Below are 19467 nucleotides of genomic sequence, written 5' to 3' on the forward strand. Positions count from 1 at the left end.
GAAGCGCTTCCATTTTGATCCACATTGTTTTGCAGAAAGCATAGAGGAATGGCTTCTACCTGCTTGGGCAGAAATAGCCAAGTGCTCAAGCTGGATAACTGAGGAGAAAAGAGCATGGGACACCTAGCTAGAAGACAAACTCTCTTACACTATAAAGGTCTGTAATGGGTGCTAAAATGACAACACGTTTTATGAAGACTGGTCACTTTTTATTATGTCAACAAAAATTTGCAGCACCTCCAACCACCAAATAAATGGTCAACTGGACTTCCGGAAGGACATGTCGCACCTTCACTCTTCCATCCAACCTGATGAGTATCCAATGGACTCTGTAAACAGATCACATGAATTGCATATAAGGGATCTAGAAATCCAAGTAGACCACAAGTGGAACATGAGTCAACAGTGTGATGCAGCAGCTAAAAAGGCCAATGCGATTTTAGACTGCATCAATAGAAGTACAGTCGGCCCTTCTAATACACAGATATTTTATACACGGATTCAAGCATCCACAGTTTGAAAATGTTCAAAAAAGTATAAATTTCAAATATCAAACCTTGATTTTCCATTTTTTTTATAAGGGACACCATTTTGCTATGTCATTATATTTAATGGAACTTGAGCATCCACGGATTTTGTTATACACGGGGGATCTTGAAACCAAACCCCAGCGTATAACAAGGGTCCACTGTATAGTGTCTAGATCAAGGGAAGTAATAGTGCCACTCTATTGTGCTCTGGTCAGGCCCCACCTGGAATACTGTGTCCAGTTCTGGGCCCCAAAATTCAAAAAGGATGTTGAGAAACTGGAGCGTGTCCAAAGGAGGGTGACCAAAATGGTGAAGGATCTGGAAACCATGTCCTATGAGGAATGACTTAGAGAGCTGGGGATGTTTAGCCTGGATAAGAGACGGTTAAGAGGTGATATGATAGCCTTGTTTTAATACTTGAAGGGATGTCATATTGAAGGGGGAGCTAACTTGTTTTCTGCTACTCCAGAGACTAGGACCCAGAGCAATGAATGCAAGCTACAGGAAGAGATTCCACCTCAACATTAGGAGGACTTTCCTGACAGCAAGGGCTGTTTGACAGTGGAACACACTCCTTCAGAGTGTAGTGGAGGACAGTCACCTATCAGGTATGCTTTGATTGAGAGTTCCTGCATGGCGGGTGGTTGGACTGGATGGCCCTTGTGGTCTCTTCCAACTCTATGATTCTATGTCACATTCCTACCTTTTGCTCCCAATGGCAATGGGCTGATGAAAGTTGCACTCCATAGAGGGCCAAAGGGCTGCCCACCTCTGACCCAGATGAACAAAACGATTTGACCAGATATTAGTTTTCTGTGTCCTCAAGGAACGTCAAGGAAAAAGATTAAGAGGTGTTGTTGTTTTTAATGCAGGAAGGGATGGAAATAACCACTAGATAAGTAATGCCTATCATACAGCTGTTAAAAATCAAGAAACCAAGCAGGAAAAGGTGTGAAACCTATATTGCTAGAGAATCTTCTTTGCAAAAGAGGTGCCATTACTAGATAAGTTCAGATTTATTCTCAGAACAGACACACCTATACCTAGAAAAAAGTGATTTCCCTTCAGTTGAATTGTCTTTGAAGTAATTGCATTTAGAGTAGCAGAGAGAAAAATCTCAGTGTCAAGAAGGAAAAGGAAAAAAAATGTTTATTTCCAGGAACTGTAAAGAAAATTGATTGAAGAACAAGATAAGGATTAAACTATGATAGCTATACTGCAAGTTGCTGGTTCTATATACAGAACAGATAGTTGGAGTTCTGAAGCAAATTGTGAAAGCTGAAATGATCTGGATTCTGCAAGAAATTAGAGGCAAACCTAACTTAACAAAGTAGGCCTGTTATTTCTCACAACATAGGAAGAGTACAGAAGTTGTGTTACACATGTCTGAGTACAGATATACCTCAGTTAACCAAGTAGATGTGTTCATGGGCATAACTTCTTCAGTAGAAAATTTGGTACCAGAGCCAGCACCACAAAAAAAGAAGAGCAGTTCAACATGTTTCAGCACTTTTTAAAACTGAAAACAAGTAATATGCACATGTGAAATTAAACAACCAGGTCAGATAAGCCTTGCCTAACAAAACAAAACCATTCTGAGCTTTCCAGACACCACTTGAAAGCTTTTTCCAAAATGCATCCAGGGATGATTTTTTTAAAAAAATTCAAAACTTTCCTTATGATTTCCATTTTGGTGACCAAACTTAAAGATCTATGCTTTGTCAACAGTGTGCTTATATGATCACTTTTGGCTTACTGGATCTTTATTTTGCCATTTAAACATACTTAATAAGGGATTAGAGACAGATGCTGCTTATCTTGTGTATCGTAAGCAGGCACACATAGCTACAGTAGGATCATCTGGAACAGAATCTCATTCTTTCCTAACACAAGTTTTATTGTAGTTTTCTTTAACAGCAGGCATGCTTTTGCAACCCATCCCCAAAAGTAAAATGTAAGTTTAAATGGTTTAAATGCTATAGATTGCAGAATTGTTTAATATATATTGCCCAGAATCCTGTTATCAAATACTAAACTAAGTACAATGGAACTTCGCCATCCACAGATTTCAGCATCCAGTTGTCCCAAATGGAGGTGTATGCATGAGGTCATGAGAACAGCCATATACACATCACACCAGCATTAGGGACAACAGCACTTGAGGTCCCACATTTTTTTCCTATCCTTGGGGAGGGTTGGAATGGATCCCCACAGATACAAAGGTCTAACTGTATTCTTAATTATGAAACCTGTCCCCCCAAACCTGGTGGAAACCCCCCAAACCTGGTGGAAACGTCATTCACCTGTGCTACAGTCATTGGCAAAATGGATCTCTTTCTCCCTATGTATCTGATGTCTTGTGTAAAGCAGTTGCAGGGGGAGTTATGATCATGACAATAGCATCACAATCATGACTAAGTAGCAATAGTGATTATGGGACACTTACCTAGACTTACTCATCTGTAACAGTTCTATATTCATGATTTCTACTTAGTCACAATTTTGATACAATTTCCACAATCATACACACACACACACACCCCAATTACTTTACCAGACAGCAGCTGCATGGGGAGAAGGAGACCCATTGTGCAAGTGAATGGAGCATGTATTACCTGATGTTTTCATCAGGTTTGGGATCGTGGGGTGGGGGGAGTTGGGCCAGAAGAAAGCAATTAGGAGCTGTACAGACAGCCCCAAAGGGGCAGCCTCCAGCTGCCCCTTTTACAACCACATCAGGGACATGGCAACCACACACCAGGGCTCTGATCTGGCCTTTCCAGGGTGCAAAAAGGAGCTGCAAAAAGCAGTTCCTTTTTGCACCCTAGGAAGGGCACGATAGCCACGGTGCTACAGTTTTACAGTGCTTCTTTGGCTCTGCTCGTGTGGACACAGCGCCAGAGGAGCACCATGATGCTGTGTGCCATGTGATGTGGCATGTGGCATCATGCCACCCTGGGGGTGGAGCCAGGACATGTGTCATGTAGACGCCCCCAGGTCGGCCCAAACTGCCAGTCTGCATAGCCCCTTAGTTAAGTATACTTTAACTGTTATTGATACAGAATACTGGCCTATGATTTTAAACAACTTGTAAAAGCTTCTAAAAAATTGTAGAAAACAAAACACTATAGAATAATGTAAAAGAGATTAGAGGATGACAGATTCATATAAGGAAGAACCATTTGAAAATGAACCTACAGTTTTAGGAAGTGAAATACAAAATGCACTGAGAACACTTGAAAGAAACAAATCACTAGGAACACATGGCATATCACTAGAGCTGCTCCAAGCAACACAGACCAAATTTACTTTAGTTCTGACCAAAATCCATCCACAAATATGGAAAACAATAGAATGGCCTACAGGCTGGAAACACTCAATATACATCCCAGTCCTTAAGAAAAGGAACACCAGGGATTGCAGTATCCACAGGACGATTGCATTAATTTCCCATTCAAGTAAAGTGATACTCAAAATTCTACAACAAAGACTTTTACCATGTATGGATGTCCAAGCTGGATTCAAGAAAGGAAGAGGTACTAGGGATCATATTGCAACATACATTGGATAATGGAGTGCATTAAATAATTTCAGAAGAAACTCAGTCTGTGCTTTATAAATTACAGTATAGCAAAATCTTTGATTGTATAGATCCTGAAAAACTATTATGGGTGTGCCACAACATCTGTTTGTCTAGATGGCAACCTGTACTCAGAATAAGGGACTACTATCAGGACAGAATATGAAGATATGAAATGGTTTGCAATTGACAAGGAGTCAAGGCAAGGATGTATTTTTCACCCTGTCTTTTTAACTTGTACACTGAACACATCAAACAGGATTAGACTTAAAGGAAGCAGGTATGAAAACTGGAGAAGGAAGAGGCAGGTGACTACTAGCAGAAAATAGCAAAGTCTGGACATGGTTAAGGAAGAAAGTGCAAAGGCACGTTTACAATTGAACATCAAGAAAACAAAAATAATGACCACAATTGATGTATATAACTTTAAAGCAGAAAATGAAGACACTGAAATAGTTTTTGGGGGCTTTTTGGGGCTGTGTGGCCACATTATGGAAGAATGTATTCCTGACGTTTCACCTGCACAAATGATGCCAGCCACAATTGCAGGCAAAACGTCAGAAATAAATTCCTCCAGAATACAGCCACACAGTCCAAAAAGCCCACAAAAAACTATGGATGCTGGCCATGAAAACCTTTGACTTCACATTGGACACTGAAATAGTTGAGGTTTTCCATACTCTGGGCCAGTCATTAGCAATAGCGTTTGCATTTCTCTACCACTTCATTGTGAAATCTGTACTCTCTAAGCAGTTTACAATCTGCAAGCCAATTGCCCTCAGCAAGCTAGGTACTAATTTTGCTGACCTATGAAAGGATGGAAGGCTGAGTCAACATTGGAGCCCTGTCTAGGATCGAACTCACAACCTTGTGACTGCAGTAAAGGCATTTATCCCCTGTGCCATCAAGGCTCCTAATCAGAATGGAGACTGCAGTCACCATTCCAGCTGGACCTGGAAGGGCAGCTATGAAGCTATGATGGAATTAGTTGGATGTTTACAACTATGTTGTAAACATACAATGGTTAATGGAGAGCACCAAGAGAGCACCAAATGGTTAATGGAGAGCATGAAGAAATTCCAGAAGAAAATCAGGAAGTACATTATAGACTCTAGCAAAGGATTTAACTGCATAGATCATAAAAAACTATGCATGGCTCTTAAAGTCATGGGAGTGCCAACACATCTGTTAGTCCTGATGAAAAATCTATACAGTACTTAGGACACAAAACTTCTATTGGAACAGAATGGTTCCCAAGTGGCAAAGGGGTTAGATAAGGCAGCATTCTAGCACGCAATTTGTTCAACATGTATGCAGAAAATATAATAAGAAGAGCAGGTTTAGACTCAGAAGAAGGAATGAAGATAGGAGAAAGGAACATGAACAATCTAATATATGTAAGTGATACCATACTACTAGTGGAAAACATCACAGGCCTGGAATAATTACTAATGAAGGTCAAAAAAGAAAGTTCAAAGACAGGCTTAATTATGAACATAAAGAAAGCAAAAATAATGACCAGAAAAGAACTATATAAATTTAACCTAAATGATGAGGAAATTAAAATAGTTAAAGAGTTCCCATAACTTGGATCAAACACTGGTCAGAACAGAGATTGCACTCAGGTAATCAGAAGAAGTCTAGGAATGGGAAGGGCAGCTATGAAGAACTAGACAAGAGAATAAAGAGTAAAGATATACAATTAAATATTCAAGTTAGAATCATCCAAGTCATTCTATTCCTCATTACCATGTATGGATGCGAGAACTGGACAGTGAAGAAAGCAGATAAGAGGAAGATCAACTCATTTAAGATGTGATACTGGAGAAGAGTAGTAAAGATAAGGTGGGCAGCCAAAATGACAAAACAAATGGGTTTTTAACTTTTGTATGTTTTTAATCTTAACTTTATATTGTTTTAACTAGGTTATTTTAATTGTTTTTTAATTAAAGTGTTTTTTATCTTGTGAGCCACCTTTGGGGGAAAGGTGGCATAAAAATGGAATGGATGGATGGATGGATCCTTGAGAAGATAAAGTCAGAAATCTTCCTCGAAGCCAAGATGATCAAGCTGATACTATCATATTTTGGCCACATCATGACAAACCATGACTCATTAGAAAACACAATAATGCTAGGAAATGTGGAGGACAGTAGAAAGAGAGGAAGAACGCATGCCACATGAATAGATTCAGTCAAGGAGGTCATGGGCCTGAAATTACAGGACCTAAGCAGAGCAGTAGAGGACAGAGGGTCTTGGAGATGTCTCATCCACAGGGTCACCATGAATGGAGGTTACTGCTGTTACCAACAAACAGATCAATAAATGGGTCCTAAAGCAAATCAAGCTTTAAGTCAACTGAGATTACCATATTTTGGACATTCCATGAGAAGACATGACTGACTAAATAAGGCAATAAGACTTCGTAATGAAGAAGGCAGTAAGAGGAAAACCCAATTCCAGTTGGATAGATTCAATCAAGGAAGCCACGGTCCTGAGTTTGGAAGACCTGCACAGGGCTGTTGAAGATAGGGTGACTTGTATGTCTCTCATTCATGGGGTCGCCACAAGTTGAAGTCAAGTTGATGGCAATTAACAACAAATGTTTTAAAACTGTACTGGTTTTAATAATTTGCTAGCCACTTTGAGTCACAGTATTGGGCAAAAGTTGATGTATAAATGAAGCGAAAGAGAAGAAGAGGTCTGTGTTTCCATTACCTTCTTTCACCAGTCTCCTATTGTCAATGTGCCTAAAAAATCCCTTCCAGCTACACAAGACAAGGAGGAGAAGGTAGGCTGGGCAGGTATAAAAAAATACCTTATTTAAAAAGAGGTTCTTTATCTGAAGTTTTTTAACAGAAGTATTCCTGTACTAGATTCCTCCCACATCACAATACCACAATTTTTCGTGTAAATGGAATTAGTTTTGTGAAGAACAGATGTGGATAGCTGTGTGCATCTTACAGGAGAGACTGAGAAGTCTTTTACCCTGGCAATTGAGTTTTACAGGACAAAGACAACATCTATTTTAAGTATAAAAAAATGAGTTTGAGTTTACAGTCATCTATTTTCCAGTAATTAGATCTCTTTCTCCACCCCCACAAAGGTATTTGAGTTTATAAACAGAACAGGTTTCAGTTAACTGCACAGAGTTCTATTGTATTCCCTGTTCTAAACGTCTGAGGCCAAAACGTCTGTGTAAGTGTACAACAGAATCCTTTTGCTGTTTGTTTTTTGGAACAACTTAGAAAAAACTCTACTACATGAGTAGACACCCATTTGTGCAATGGGACATCCCCTTCCTGTTCTCCCTCCTGTATTCAGAGCAGCTTTAGGGGACATATGGAGGACTCCAGGTCTGAAGGAAATCCATTCCTCCACTGGTGTCCATCCCACTGCTGGGTGAACACTCTTGGAGTCCCAGAGACCTGGACTTCACACCTCTAGTTTAAAGTTCAGGCTTTTACACTTTGCTTAAGTCCCTCTGTGCTGCCCAGAAATGATTTATTGATATGTGTAATATGCAGTGTGTATGTGTGTGCGCGCATGCGTCTGTATGTGTGTGATCATATTTCCTTGCCTATCATTGTAAATGCATATGCATCCCCCCTCTTTTAACAGCCCCTTTGTTGTGCATCCTGAGAGGCATCAGTCTCTCTTTCTCATCTGATTGACTGGATGTTTCCAGATCCCACTTCTTCTGTACAATCCCCAGTGGCATACTTAGCATATTTGACACCTGGTGCAGATCATTTCTTTAACACCCTCCACCCACCCATCAAAAGAAACTACCTGTCTCTTTGCAGCTCTGGCCAAGATCCTGCATCATCAGACCTAACTACCATAAACAGAGTTCCATCATAGATACCTCAGAAAATGCCACCCCTAAAAACCCTACCTTTTCAATCAGGCTGTATCTTAACCAAAGAGTTTTCATAGCACTGAAGTACACGGCATCTCCAGTACTCTTGCAATGCATGTTTAGATGGGCAACAGGAGAGGCCTTGTGGGGTCTTTGCTGTAACATCTTCTCTCAACATGCTCCACAACCAGGAGAGCACTGCCAGCATAATTTCCCAGTACCTCAACCTTCAGTGCCTCAGAAACCCTTCAAATGGGGTGCTAAAGGTAGGTTTGAGGGAAAAGGGGGTTACAATTGGTTGTTAATGCCTGTAAAGGTGAATTTGTAACATTGCAAGATCATATGTCTGGCTTACAAGCTCATAATAACTGAACAGGATGCCAGCCAGCATATCTCTAATAAGCAATGTTTTGACTTTGCCGTCTCTTATTATCCATTCATTGCTATTTGCACAAATACCACCACATTAACATTTGACAAATTAGTCTGATGGAAGATACAATGGGTCGTACCCTGAAAACAGGGAATCCCCTTACTCTGTATGGAAGATTCTTGCTGTTGTGTGCCTTGAAGTCATTTATGACTTATGGTGACCCTATCACAAGGTTTTCTTGGCAATTCTTTCAGAGGTGGTTTGCCATTGCCATAATCTGAGGTGGAGAGAATGAGACTTTCCCAGGGTCACCCAGTGGGTTTCATGGCAGGACTGTTGATGATAGTGTGATTTAGACTTCTCTCGTTCATAGGGTTGCCATAAATCGAAGTAAACTGGGTGCCAATTAACAGCAATTCAAAAGAATATAAACCAGCAACCACAATAGAAGCCTTGAATCCACATCCCATCTGAAAAAACACATTTCATCTGGGGGGGAAAAACTGTAGTAAAGGACTACTCTAAATCCATGGTTTCTCTGAGGGTGCAGATCACACCAGGTGACACCCCAGAGGAGAAGTGATGCTTGGTTGGGCCCTCCTTCCCCTTCAATGCAGGAGGGGCAAACGCACACCCTTCTCAGATGTTACTCTCTACCGCAGATCACACCCTAGTAAGTGGTGACACTATTCTAAAGTGCAGTAAGAGTCACTGTCCCTTTAAGGTATTCAGTAGAAATATTCAAAAACCCAAATGGGATACAACAATGACAAAAGCAAATGTTATGCTGGCCTTTCATTGTGTGGTCCCCCACTATGTGTTCCACATATTGCAATAGCTTTGTAGGTTTGCTGATTGAAATCAAGGTTAACAGGACCACATTTCCTTGATTTGTAAGGAACCTTGAAATGCTTCCTATTGGTCTCCAAAACAAGAAACAGCTAATGTTATTTCTCAATTTTTGAACATCTGTATTCAAAGCATGATTCTGACCTCTCTCTTCCCCAGGATAAAAAGAATTTGCTGTTTTTATTGTTGTAGTGTGTATTCAAGTCAACTCTGATTTATGACAACCACATCATAGGCTTTTCTTGGCAACATATACTCAGAAGAGGTTTGCTGTTGTCTTTATCTCAGGCTGAGAGTGTGACTTATCCAAGGACACCCACTGGGTTTGCATGGCTGAGTGAGGATTCAAACCTTGATCTCTCAGAGTCCTGGTCCAACACACAAACCACTACACTATGCTCGTTGTTTTTAATAGCACCAAAACCTTCTTTTGAACCAATACTGCTAGGGAGAGGAGGAACACTGACTCAGTGTTGGATGCCACACACATAATTGCCATCCGCATTGTCCTGATGTTGTTCGACCTTCCCCATAGCTGCTTATCTGCATAAGGAAAATAGGTAGATAAATTCATGCCAGTATCATCATATCCACATTACCTTGACCTTAGGAAGTATTTAGACATAAGAAGCACTTAAATGTTACTAGTTGAACTAGCACTTCTACATGGGGAGTTATTCAGGGGTGCTTGTATGGGAAAGGTAATGTATTTTCACTGGCAATGAGAAGAGTGAAATAAGCTCTACGTATGCTCAGACGGTTGGTTCACATGTCCCATGCCTGATCCAAAGGGTCAGATTGTGTCCTGTTTTTGTAATGCACCTGTAACCCACAATAAGGCATTTTAAGATGTGGCTTTACCACAGTTACTAGGTTGGGTTTCCATTGTGGTACAGTCTGCTAAGGTGTACAATCTAGAGCACTGAACAAGAGCAGAGTAGTACATGAGCAGGAGACCTTCTGGTGGGTAATCCTCTATGGCTAAATTTCCATTAGAAGATGGAGAAAATGTAATTTGGATGTTTTGCCTTAGGTACCCAAACACCCCTGCTCTGTAATATATTAAAGTGAGACCCTATTTATTTGCAATGGAAATTAAGGATGTAATGACTCCTGCTATTTTGGTGCACTTTGGCATGAGTAGTGGCAGCAAGAGGGAAAAGACTATGAAGGAGAAATGATGGCATTGGTGAAGCAGTATGCTTGGAACGGGCAGATTTTGTCTGCCTTCCCTCAACACAAGTGTGCAATCCTGGAAAATGTGCAACTACACCAAGAAGATTCCTGGCCCTATTATGAACACCAACAACATTATTCACACGTATGTGTGTCAACTGACCCTGTAAGAAGCTCCATTTAAGGGGAAATGGGTCAGCTTATTAGCATGAAGATAATGTCTGTCTCATAGAAAGATGTTTGAATTAAATCAGCCAAAAGTTAGGAAACATGCAACTGACAAACATAAAAGGAATGGAAGCAAAGTCTTTATGTTAGTTAGCGTCTGGGCAGATGTATTCATGGATGGGATTTCTCAATTCTTATCTTATGATTAAGCTGAAAGATAAATAGTATGGGAAACAGCATTCCTTCCAAAGCATGGTATGTGTAATGCAGAAACTGAAAAGAGACCATTGTGCAGGAGGATTGCAAAAAAAATAAAAATAAAAATGCTTGATTAGGCCTTCAACAACAACATTATTATTATTATTATTATTATTATTAATATTATTATTATTTCTTATCTGCCTCTCCCCATGATGCAGCAACAGACCAACATATACATAATGTCAGTTAAAAAAAGATATCAATTAAAAGAAGAGACAAGACATATGCATATTAAAACAATCCACATTTAAAATTAATCAGTTAAAATTTAAAATCATCTGAACAAGCCTGCCAGAAGAGACTGGTCTTTAATACTGAATTTAAGGCTGAATTGCTATGTCCAGTAATCTAGGAGAAAGCACTGCAAGAGAGCAGGAAATATAATGCTCGTTTCAACCAATATTTTCAAATTTGGTATGGACGATATGATGGGTACCAACTTATTACTCCACTTTTATTCAAATTTTTTTATTAGTGTTAAAATGCTTTCTTCACTATATATATATTTTAATGAAAGACATTCAGAGTACTCTAATCCCAGAGAACTGTAATGTTCTTTTTTGTTTAAAAAAAATTAACAACTCTTTCTAGTTACTATCATCACTTAACATCATTACTGAAATGGTGGTGACTGGAAAAAATTAAAAATCATTTTTAAAACAAATTAGCATTATTTCATAGCACTATAACACTAGAATGTAGTTATGCTGATCGACTCTGAATTATGGTATTATATTTCTCTTGCTCACATACTCCCTGCAACATTTTAGTACTAATTATAAAACCAATTATAGAAGAAATTAATGAGGTGATAAAATGCAAAGGTTTCAGATAGCTACTGTGTTTCGTTGTATAGTCTGGTGACTTGGATTTCTACTTTCCCACCCCCAACAGCTTTGTCACATCCACTGCCGTGGATGAAACCATGCACATTTGAAAAATTTGAAAAGAAAATGCAGTACCATTGTGTGCAATTCTTCTCATAGCTCACAATGGAAGAACAATTCTTGGGTAGTATGAGGAACTCCCCATCTTAAAGCATTTTAAGTCTGCAATTAGAAGGATTTTTGCAGGCATTAGCATAATCTGAAAACAGTGATTTCTAAAAGGATAGTTTCTTCCCAGAATAAACCCAAACAAAGCTCTACCAGTAAATGCATCAGACATGAGCGTTACTAAGATAAACAGAGACCTGATGGGAAAAGTCAGCTAAGCCACTTAAACCTTAAGCTAAGTCAAGTTTTTATACAATGGATCTGATCCAACTTCAGTTGATTATGCTTATACCTCATTGAATGTGAGGAACGTGTTCAAAGCCTTTGCTCAGTGGAACACATTCATCACAACTAAGATAAATTCTAGCGATATTAACTGGAATCTTCTTTCCAAATCTAAGCATTCATAGAGATATTTCATTTTATTTCTGCAAGAACCTCGAAAGGCCAACCGGTGGATTTCATGGCTTGGAAATTTTGAACAGAGGCCTCCCAACTCAACATGTAGCTTAATGGCTGACATTCTGCACTATTCATCTTTTGATTAGGGATGGAGCTGCAGAGAAGAATCTCGATGAGCTTTATCGTACTAGCGAGATCCTGCGAGAAAACGAGAGTTAAACGAGAGTTAAGTTAAATTCGAATTTAAACAGAACTTGCAAATTTGGAAAGTTTATCACACTAATTGCTGTTAAAATGAAATAACGCAAAGTTAATCTGCAGTTAAAGTGGAAGAAACCAGCAGCTTTTTAAATTCGGTTTGTTCTGAATTTTAAAAACTGCTGGATTAACTTCACGTTATTTCACATTAACTGCAACAACATATGATAAACTTTGGGCATTTCCGGGTTATCTTCGCATTATATCACGTTTAACTCCCGTTTTCCCATGGGATCTCGCTAGTGTGATAAACTCCGATGTCAACAGTAGGACCTTGGATTTACAATGGCCCATGTTCCAAGTAGAGGGACACTTCATCCCACACTGGCAGGATGAGGCATTCCCCAGATGGGACCATGGGTCACTAGCCCTGGGTTCACTCTTCTCCAGTTAAATAATCTTGAGTAGCAAGGCTGAGAAAGACTTCTTTCAATGACAACTTAGAGTGCTGCCTAGTCACAAAGTCAAGCACAAAGTTCTGAACTAGATGCACAAAAGTCTGTCTCAATGCAAGGTAGCACCATAAACTCGTTGGAGAGACAGAAGTGGAAACCCTGCTCAGCTATAATACTACAAAATTTAACATTGCCTCCTACACACTCAACAACAAAAGCTGCCAAAGTCTTTATTTTTTTATTCTTTTACTTTTCCCACTTTTCTGCATATATTGGGCGAAGGACTCGAGGTTAGTCCAAGGGTTTAATTTTTAGTAAGAGCTTCTTATTTTTCACTCAATGAATTTCTTGGCTTTTCTGTCCAGACAGTGATAGGATTTGGAAAAGTTCATGAAGTTCATGAACTAGCTCACCACAGTTATCTTGAAGACAAACTCGGTGATTAGTCAATAGCTTAAGAAAACAAGGTTGGCTAGCTTGTCTCCACACTATTTACCACAGTCTCAGGGCAGGGACAGAGGAAACCTATGGTTTTTCCGAATGCCTGATGCCAGACTGTTGAAATGTACAGCCTATCCAAGATGGATATCTGTTACTCACCTCGGAATTGACCTCTGCATTATAATGGATACACAAGTATTTTGTCTTTATGCTGTGAGATGAATTTATCTTAAATAAGCCCCATTTTAAAAAATCAAGATCCCACCATCTGGCAGTTTCCTCTAGACTGGGGAAGAGCCCTGCCCACAACTGTTTGAGCCACAAATGATGGTGAGACACATGAAGTAAGAGGATGCCTTTTGTTTTAATGTCTATGCGGGTCAGCCTTTCAACACAGAGAAGAACCAAGACAAATAAACCAAAATGGAACATACCATAAAATGTCTGCAGTTCACAATAAATCTGAGCTTCAAGTTTCCTCCTTCCCCTTGCTGCCTCATCACCACCACCTACAAAACAGTTGCTCTTTTCCAACTGGCATTTTCAACATGTGTTAAAATACAGGTCATTGATTTTGTTTTCACTTTCTGGTGTTCTGGGTTAAACCTTTGGGGCAAGGGGCTTTAATGTAGAAAAAGAGAGAGTGAGGGTTGAAGCACTGGCCTGTTGCAAGCCCCATTATTCTGCACCATTTATTTCAAAATGCAATTACATTTAAACTTGTTTTATTTATCTATATTATTTTAACCTTTTAAATTTTACATGTTGTAAGTTGGTTTATGATTATCGGTAGGATGTGTAATGTTTGAGATGAGGTGACTGATGTTTATATATTTTGTTATTTGGATATAGTTTGATGCAAAGGCCTTTGGCCAAAAGCAATAAATTTTTGACTTGACTTGTATTTCAAAATGCAAAACATAGCCTTCTAAGCACAGAACGTATTGTAAAGGTGTTACTCTTATGAAAAAGATCTTGTTAACCACTGAGCTATCCTGGGTTGTTGTTGTTTTTTAAACTCAATGGCAGCACAGAAATATTGCTTAAATTCTGCACTTTAAACTGACATGATCTAAAAACCACTCTATCCTGTGTTGTCTCTCCTGTCACATGACTGGCCTGGGAATAACTACAGTGTCCTAGGATTTTCTGTCCTGCTTTGGGGTTAGGTATGATGGTCTCATTGTGCGTAAGCAAGTGGTTTCACTCCTTAATTGCAAAAAGGAAGTGGTCAGACAATCCATGTTGCCCCAACGAGAAACATGGCAAAATGTCTTGGATGAAAACCAGGAAAGAACAAGAAGCTGCATGTGAAATTTAAAAACAATCTAGCTCTATCCCCCCCCCACCCCTTCAAATACAATTGGAACAATTTATAATATATTCCTTGAAAAGATACACAAGGTTTTTTTGAAAAGAATTGCCATTTTCTGTCCCTGCTTGTTTCTATAAAAGTCAAAAAGCTAATTCTATTTTCTTTACATAATTCTGCATGAGTCATAGTTTTGCCGTGAAGAAGAGGATGTGGGTTTTGGAGTCTAAAGTCATATACGCTTGCCAGCCAGCCCTCAGAACTATTGCAGGGGTCTTCAAAAAGGAAATTTTTGAAGATACTGTGATGCTACATCCAAATAACACTTAGAATAATAACAGAATAGTAACACAGAGCTTGGGGGAAATAAGTTTTGTGACCTCAGTAATCATAGCTGAAGAAAATAAAGGAGATGTTTTACAGCAGTGAAATGAGCAATCCTGAAAGGTCTTTTCCTGGGCAAAGTAATTCCAATCACATAAATACTACTGCTTCAATTACAAGTGTGTACAAGAAAACTAACCACGAAATTGTGCCCCATTTCTTCCCACCCTTGTACTTCAAGATGAAGAGCAATGAGATCTTCAACAAAAAAAGTTTCTTTTTATTTATTCCTATTGTTCTACACTTCACCAAGTTCAAAAGATGCATTAAAGAGGGGGATATGAACAAATACTGTTGCATGAGTAGAAAGGAAAACCCTTGTCATATTGGTTGTCCAAGCCTCATTTCATTTTAACCATTGAGTTCAGAAGATTTTCTCTCTCTAGTTTGCCCCTGTTCTTGCTTGTATCCTGGTCCTAGGTCTGCTTGCTACCTTTCTATCAAAAGTAGACCAGGCTGTCATTAAAAAAAACTTTGTAAAAGGAAACTTCTTTGCCAGAGGCTCCAATAACTGAGGTATGACTGTATGTTTATCATTTCTTCCTTTTAAACTGATTGGCCAGTAAGTAATTATGGGCATAATGTCTGCGTATCAATGATGATACATATATATCTCTGAGAAAATCCCATGGAGGGTTATTTGGTTAATTACAGGAAATACACATTGCTTTTAACTGTCTGTGTTTTATTCTGAGAATTAGATGAGTGTTTGACATTTTCTCTCATGTTTGGAAGGATAATAAGGCACAACGACACATTGTGCAATAAATCTGTAATCAGATCTTTCGATATTTTGACTTAAAAGAAGCTGGTCTTAATTTGATTGGTTCTGGCCAATAGGGGTTTGAATCCTTTTCTAGATACTGTTCAGCTCATTAGATCCAGTTCGTAGATCTGCAATATCATCCTGGCCACATCAGAGGATGTGATGGAGAGGCCCTGGTCTGAGTTCCAGGTATGGTGGCACTATTAGCTCAGAAAGTCCACCTCAGTGATAGCACCGAAACTTAATAGCACAAAAAGGTGTTGGGCCAGAATTCTTCGAGACTAGTGTCCAAATCCCAACTCCACTCTGGAAACTCTCTAGGTTGCCTTGGACAAGTCCCACTCTCTCAGCCCCAGAGGAAGGCATTGCCAAACCACTGCTGAACATTTTGTGCCATGAAAACCCCATAATAGGTTCACCTTAGGCTGGGTCACCATAAGTCAGAAATGTCTTGAAGGCACACAACAACAACAACCAACATGGTCCCCTCCCAGGTTACCCAGTAAGGTTTCGAGCAGTCACTTCACACTGATTAGTGTTGCAAAAACTTTGGGAAGAGACAGAGGAAAAATCTGAGCCTGCCACTCTTCTTTTAATTAAAAGTCAAATTACCCATTTGACCAAAATTAGATCTGAAGTGTAATATGTAGTTTGGTTGTAAGTACAACTGTGTCACACTATCAAATTAAACTGAAAGAAAAAATGCACACCTGTACTTACTGCAATATGAAAATCTCTTTTCAGAATTTGGCTATTTCACTGTTATCTAGCAATGTAACATCTAGTCCAAACAATTATAATTTCCACAAGTCAGAATTGCAAGTATTAATCTAGGGGGAAAAGAAAAATGCATGAAAACGGAAGACATTTTTAAACTGTAATTCCTATTGAAGTCAATGAGGTTTATTTCTGAGTAGACATGGACAGAATTACACAGTTGTCACAGCAAAACCTTGTGTTTCCCATATAAATACAGGAAGAAGTAAAGGGGGAAAAATATTTGTTTTCATAAAATGGAGGGAAAGCTGTCGTACCAGTTCATGCATTCTGTCTACCAAGGGAACAAAAAGATTCCCAGGCTAAAAAACTTAACAAAGTCTGAGAAATAACATATTCTCAGGCTTTTCCGTAGGTGGGCAAACCCAGAATGCCTCTGTTATTTTGGTTTTCTTTAGCGCTGTGAGAAACTGCATTAAAACATCTTACCATGCATGTCTATATGGGTAATAATTTTACTGTTTGGCAGAATGTATTTTGTAAAGCTAAGAAAAGGCATGTAACTTGTAGGTACAAATCTATGATCTGGGCTGTTTCACTCTGCTTTTGTGGACACTTCATTATTTCTGTTGTTCATTGGTGATAGGTCTGTTTTTCATAGTCTTTCCCTACCTGGGATTCTCCAATAGTATTTTTACTTGTTCCGACTCCCTAAGGCAAAGTGGAAAAGGTAAAGGTAAAGGTTTCCCCTTTGACAAGGTTGTCAAGTCATGTGCGACTGTAGAGAATGGTGTTCATCTCCATTACTAAACGAAAAAGCCAGCTTTATCAAAGATGACTCTGTGATCATGTGGCCAGCAAGACTGCACAGAATGATGTTACCTTTCCCACTGAAGTGGTACCTACAGTATACTGTATATCTACTTACACTTTTACATGCTTTTGAACTGCTAGGTGGGCAGAAGCTGGGACTAGTGATGGAAGCTCACTCCGTCATGTGATGCTTGGGTCTCAAACTGCTGACCTGGCGCCCATGCGATCATCAGAGTCAGCTTCTTAACCACTGAGCAAGCCCAAACTGCTCCCACTTTATACTGGAGTGGCCTGTCCCATCTCATTCTATCCTCCAGAATCATTTCTGAGTAGTCTAAAGGGTAATAAGGTGACGTACCATATGTAGTAACGTGTCTCTTTGTTTCTCTCTATATGTGGAGTCAGGATCTATTAAGTCCCCAGTACAAAAGAACTGCAAGCAATAGTTTAATGCAAAAAGGAACACAAAGGCATCTTCCAATGACATAATATTTCTGAGGGTTTTATTTCACAGTTCTCTGAGATGCATTTGTATCATAGGCCCGTTCCGCACGGGCATAAAGTACGTCCCCAGGACGTACTAGGGTTAGGAAAGGGCGTGCTTTACGCATGCCCCTAACCCTAGTATGTCCTGGGGACATACAAAATGGCAGCACCCATTCTACACGGGCGCTGCCATCTTGACGTTGCGGACACATAGCGTCCACACGTCCCGGGCTGGAAGTGACGTTGCGAGTGTGCCATTGGCCACTTGCGGCGCCACTTCCGGGGCCCAAAAAGAAGCCACTTTTTGCAGCTTCTTTTTGGTGTGTCCAGGACCGCGCAGTTTGACTGCTGCGGTTCCCGGATGGAGCAACCGGCAGCGCCGGCAGAGCGTCCATTTTGGTTGCTCTGTAACACGCCATAGTTTAACATTTCCCTGAATTCTCTCAGTGTTGTTACCAACCACTCCCCAGTTGGCCAAAGGCATAGCTAACTGTTCCTTAACTGATAACATGTTTTTCCTTTCCCCTCAGCCCTCTTTCTCAGCAGCACATTGGTTTTGTTGGGTGAAACCAAAAGAAAGCAGACTGCAATCCTGTATTTCATATTCATGGCCTAACTTGTAGGTAGTTCTTATAGATAATTACATCAGCATCTAATTACATTAGAACTAACTTTATTGAATGCAGGATACTGCCTGTTCTGGACATGGTAGCGCTGTCCTTGATAGATAAAGTTCATGACAGTCATGACCACGATCTTGGTCCATCTTAAACTAGTGCACAAACAACACTTGTTTCACTCTAAAACCTAAAACAGGCAAATAGCTGACAGTGTCCTATTCATAATATTGCTGACTAGATAGTAAAAAGGTCAGAGAAAAATAAGTTGAGAAAATATCTGAAAGCATTTCAAAAAAAAAAAACTTTTCTTATATTTATAGCTCTCTTGTTCTCCATCATTTGATGCAAGGCAATGTATGTTCCCAGGAGATCTCCTATCCAGATATCAGCCTAACAAGATGACTTGGATGATGGAACAGAGGTATGCTTATCAAACTTGTAGATCTAACCACATTAGATGTAGTAGATTATCCCAGAGGACAGGATGAGAAGTCAAAATTATCTTGACAGGTTGGAAAACTGGACTATAATCTTACAAAATGAATTTCAATGGGGAAAATGAGAAATATTACATTTAGGCAGGAAAAACTGGAGGCACAAATATAATATGCACAACACCTGGATTTACAGCACATATGAAATCAAACAAGGACCACAAGCTAAACATTAATCAACAGTATGATGCAATGGCCAAAAAAGCAATGTGGTTCAACAGGAATATAGGGTCCAGAATGAGGGAAAAGCAGACTTAATCTGGAATACTGTGCCTAGTTCTGGGAACCACAGTTCAAGAATATTTTTGACAAACTGGAACATGTCCAAAGATCAAGATGGTAAAAGTTTGGGAAACCAAATCCTACAAGGAATGGCTTAGGGACCTGGGTAGGTTTCATTTGGAGAACAGAAGATTGAGAGATGGCATGATAGCTATCTTTAAATACCTGAAGGGATGTCATGTAAAAGACTGAGTGAGCTTGTTTTTAACCTGCTCTAGAGACTAGGACACAGATCAATGAATTCAAATTACAAGAAAAGAGATTGCAACTGTACATTAGGAAGAGCATCTTGACAGTAACAGC

The sequence above is a fragment of the Sceloporus occidentalis genome, unplaced genomic scaffold, assembly GCF_023333645.1.
Source record: "Sceloporus occidentalis isolate IW3139 unplaced genomic scaffold, rSceOcc1.0.p SCAF_2, whole genome shotgun sequence".
NCBI classification, from domain to species: Eukaryota; Metazoa; Chordata; class Lepidosauria; order Squamata; family Phrynosomatidae; genus Sceloporus; species Sceloporus occidentalis.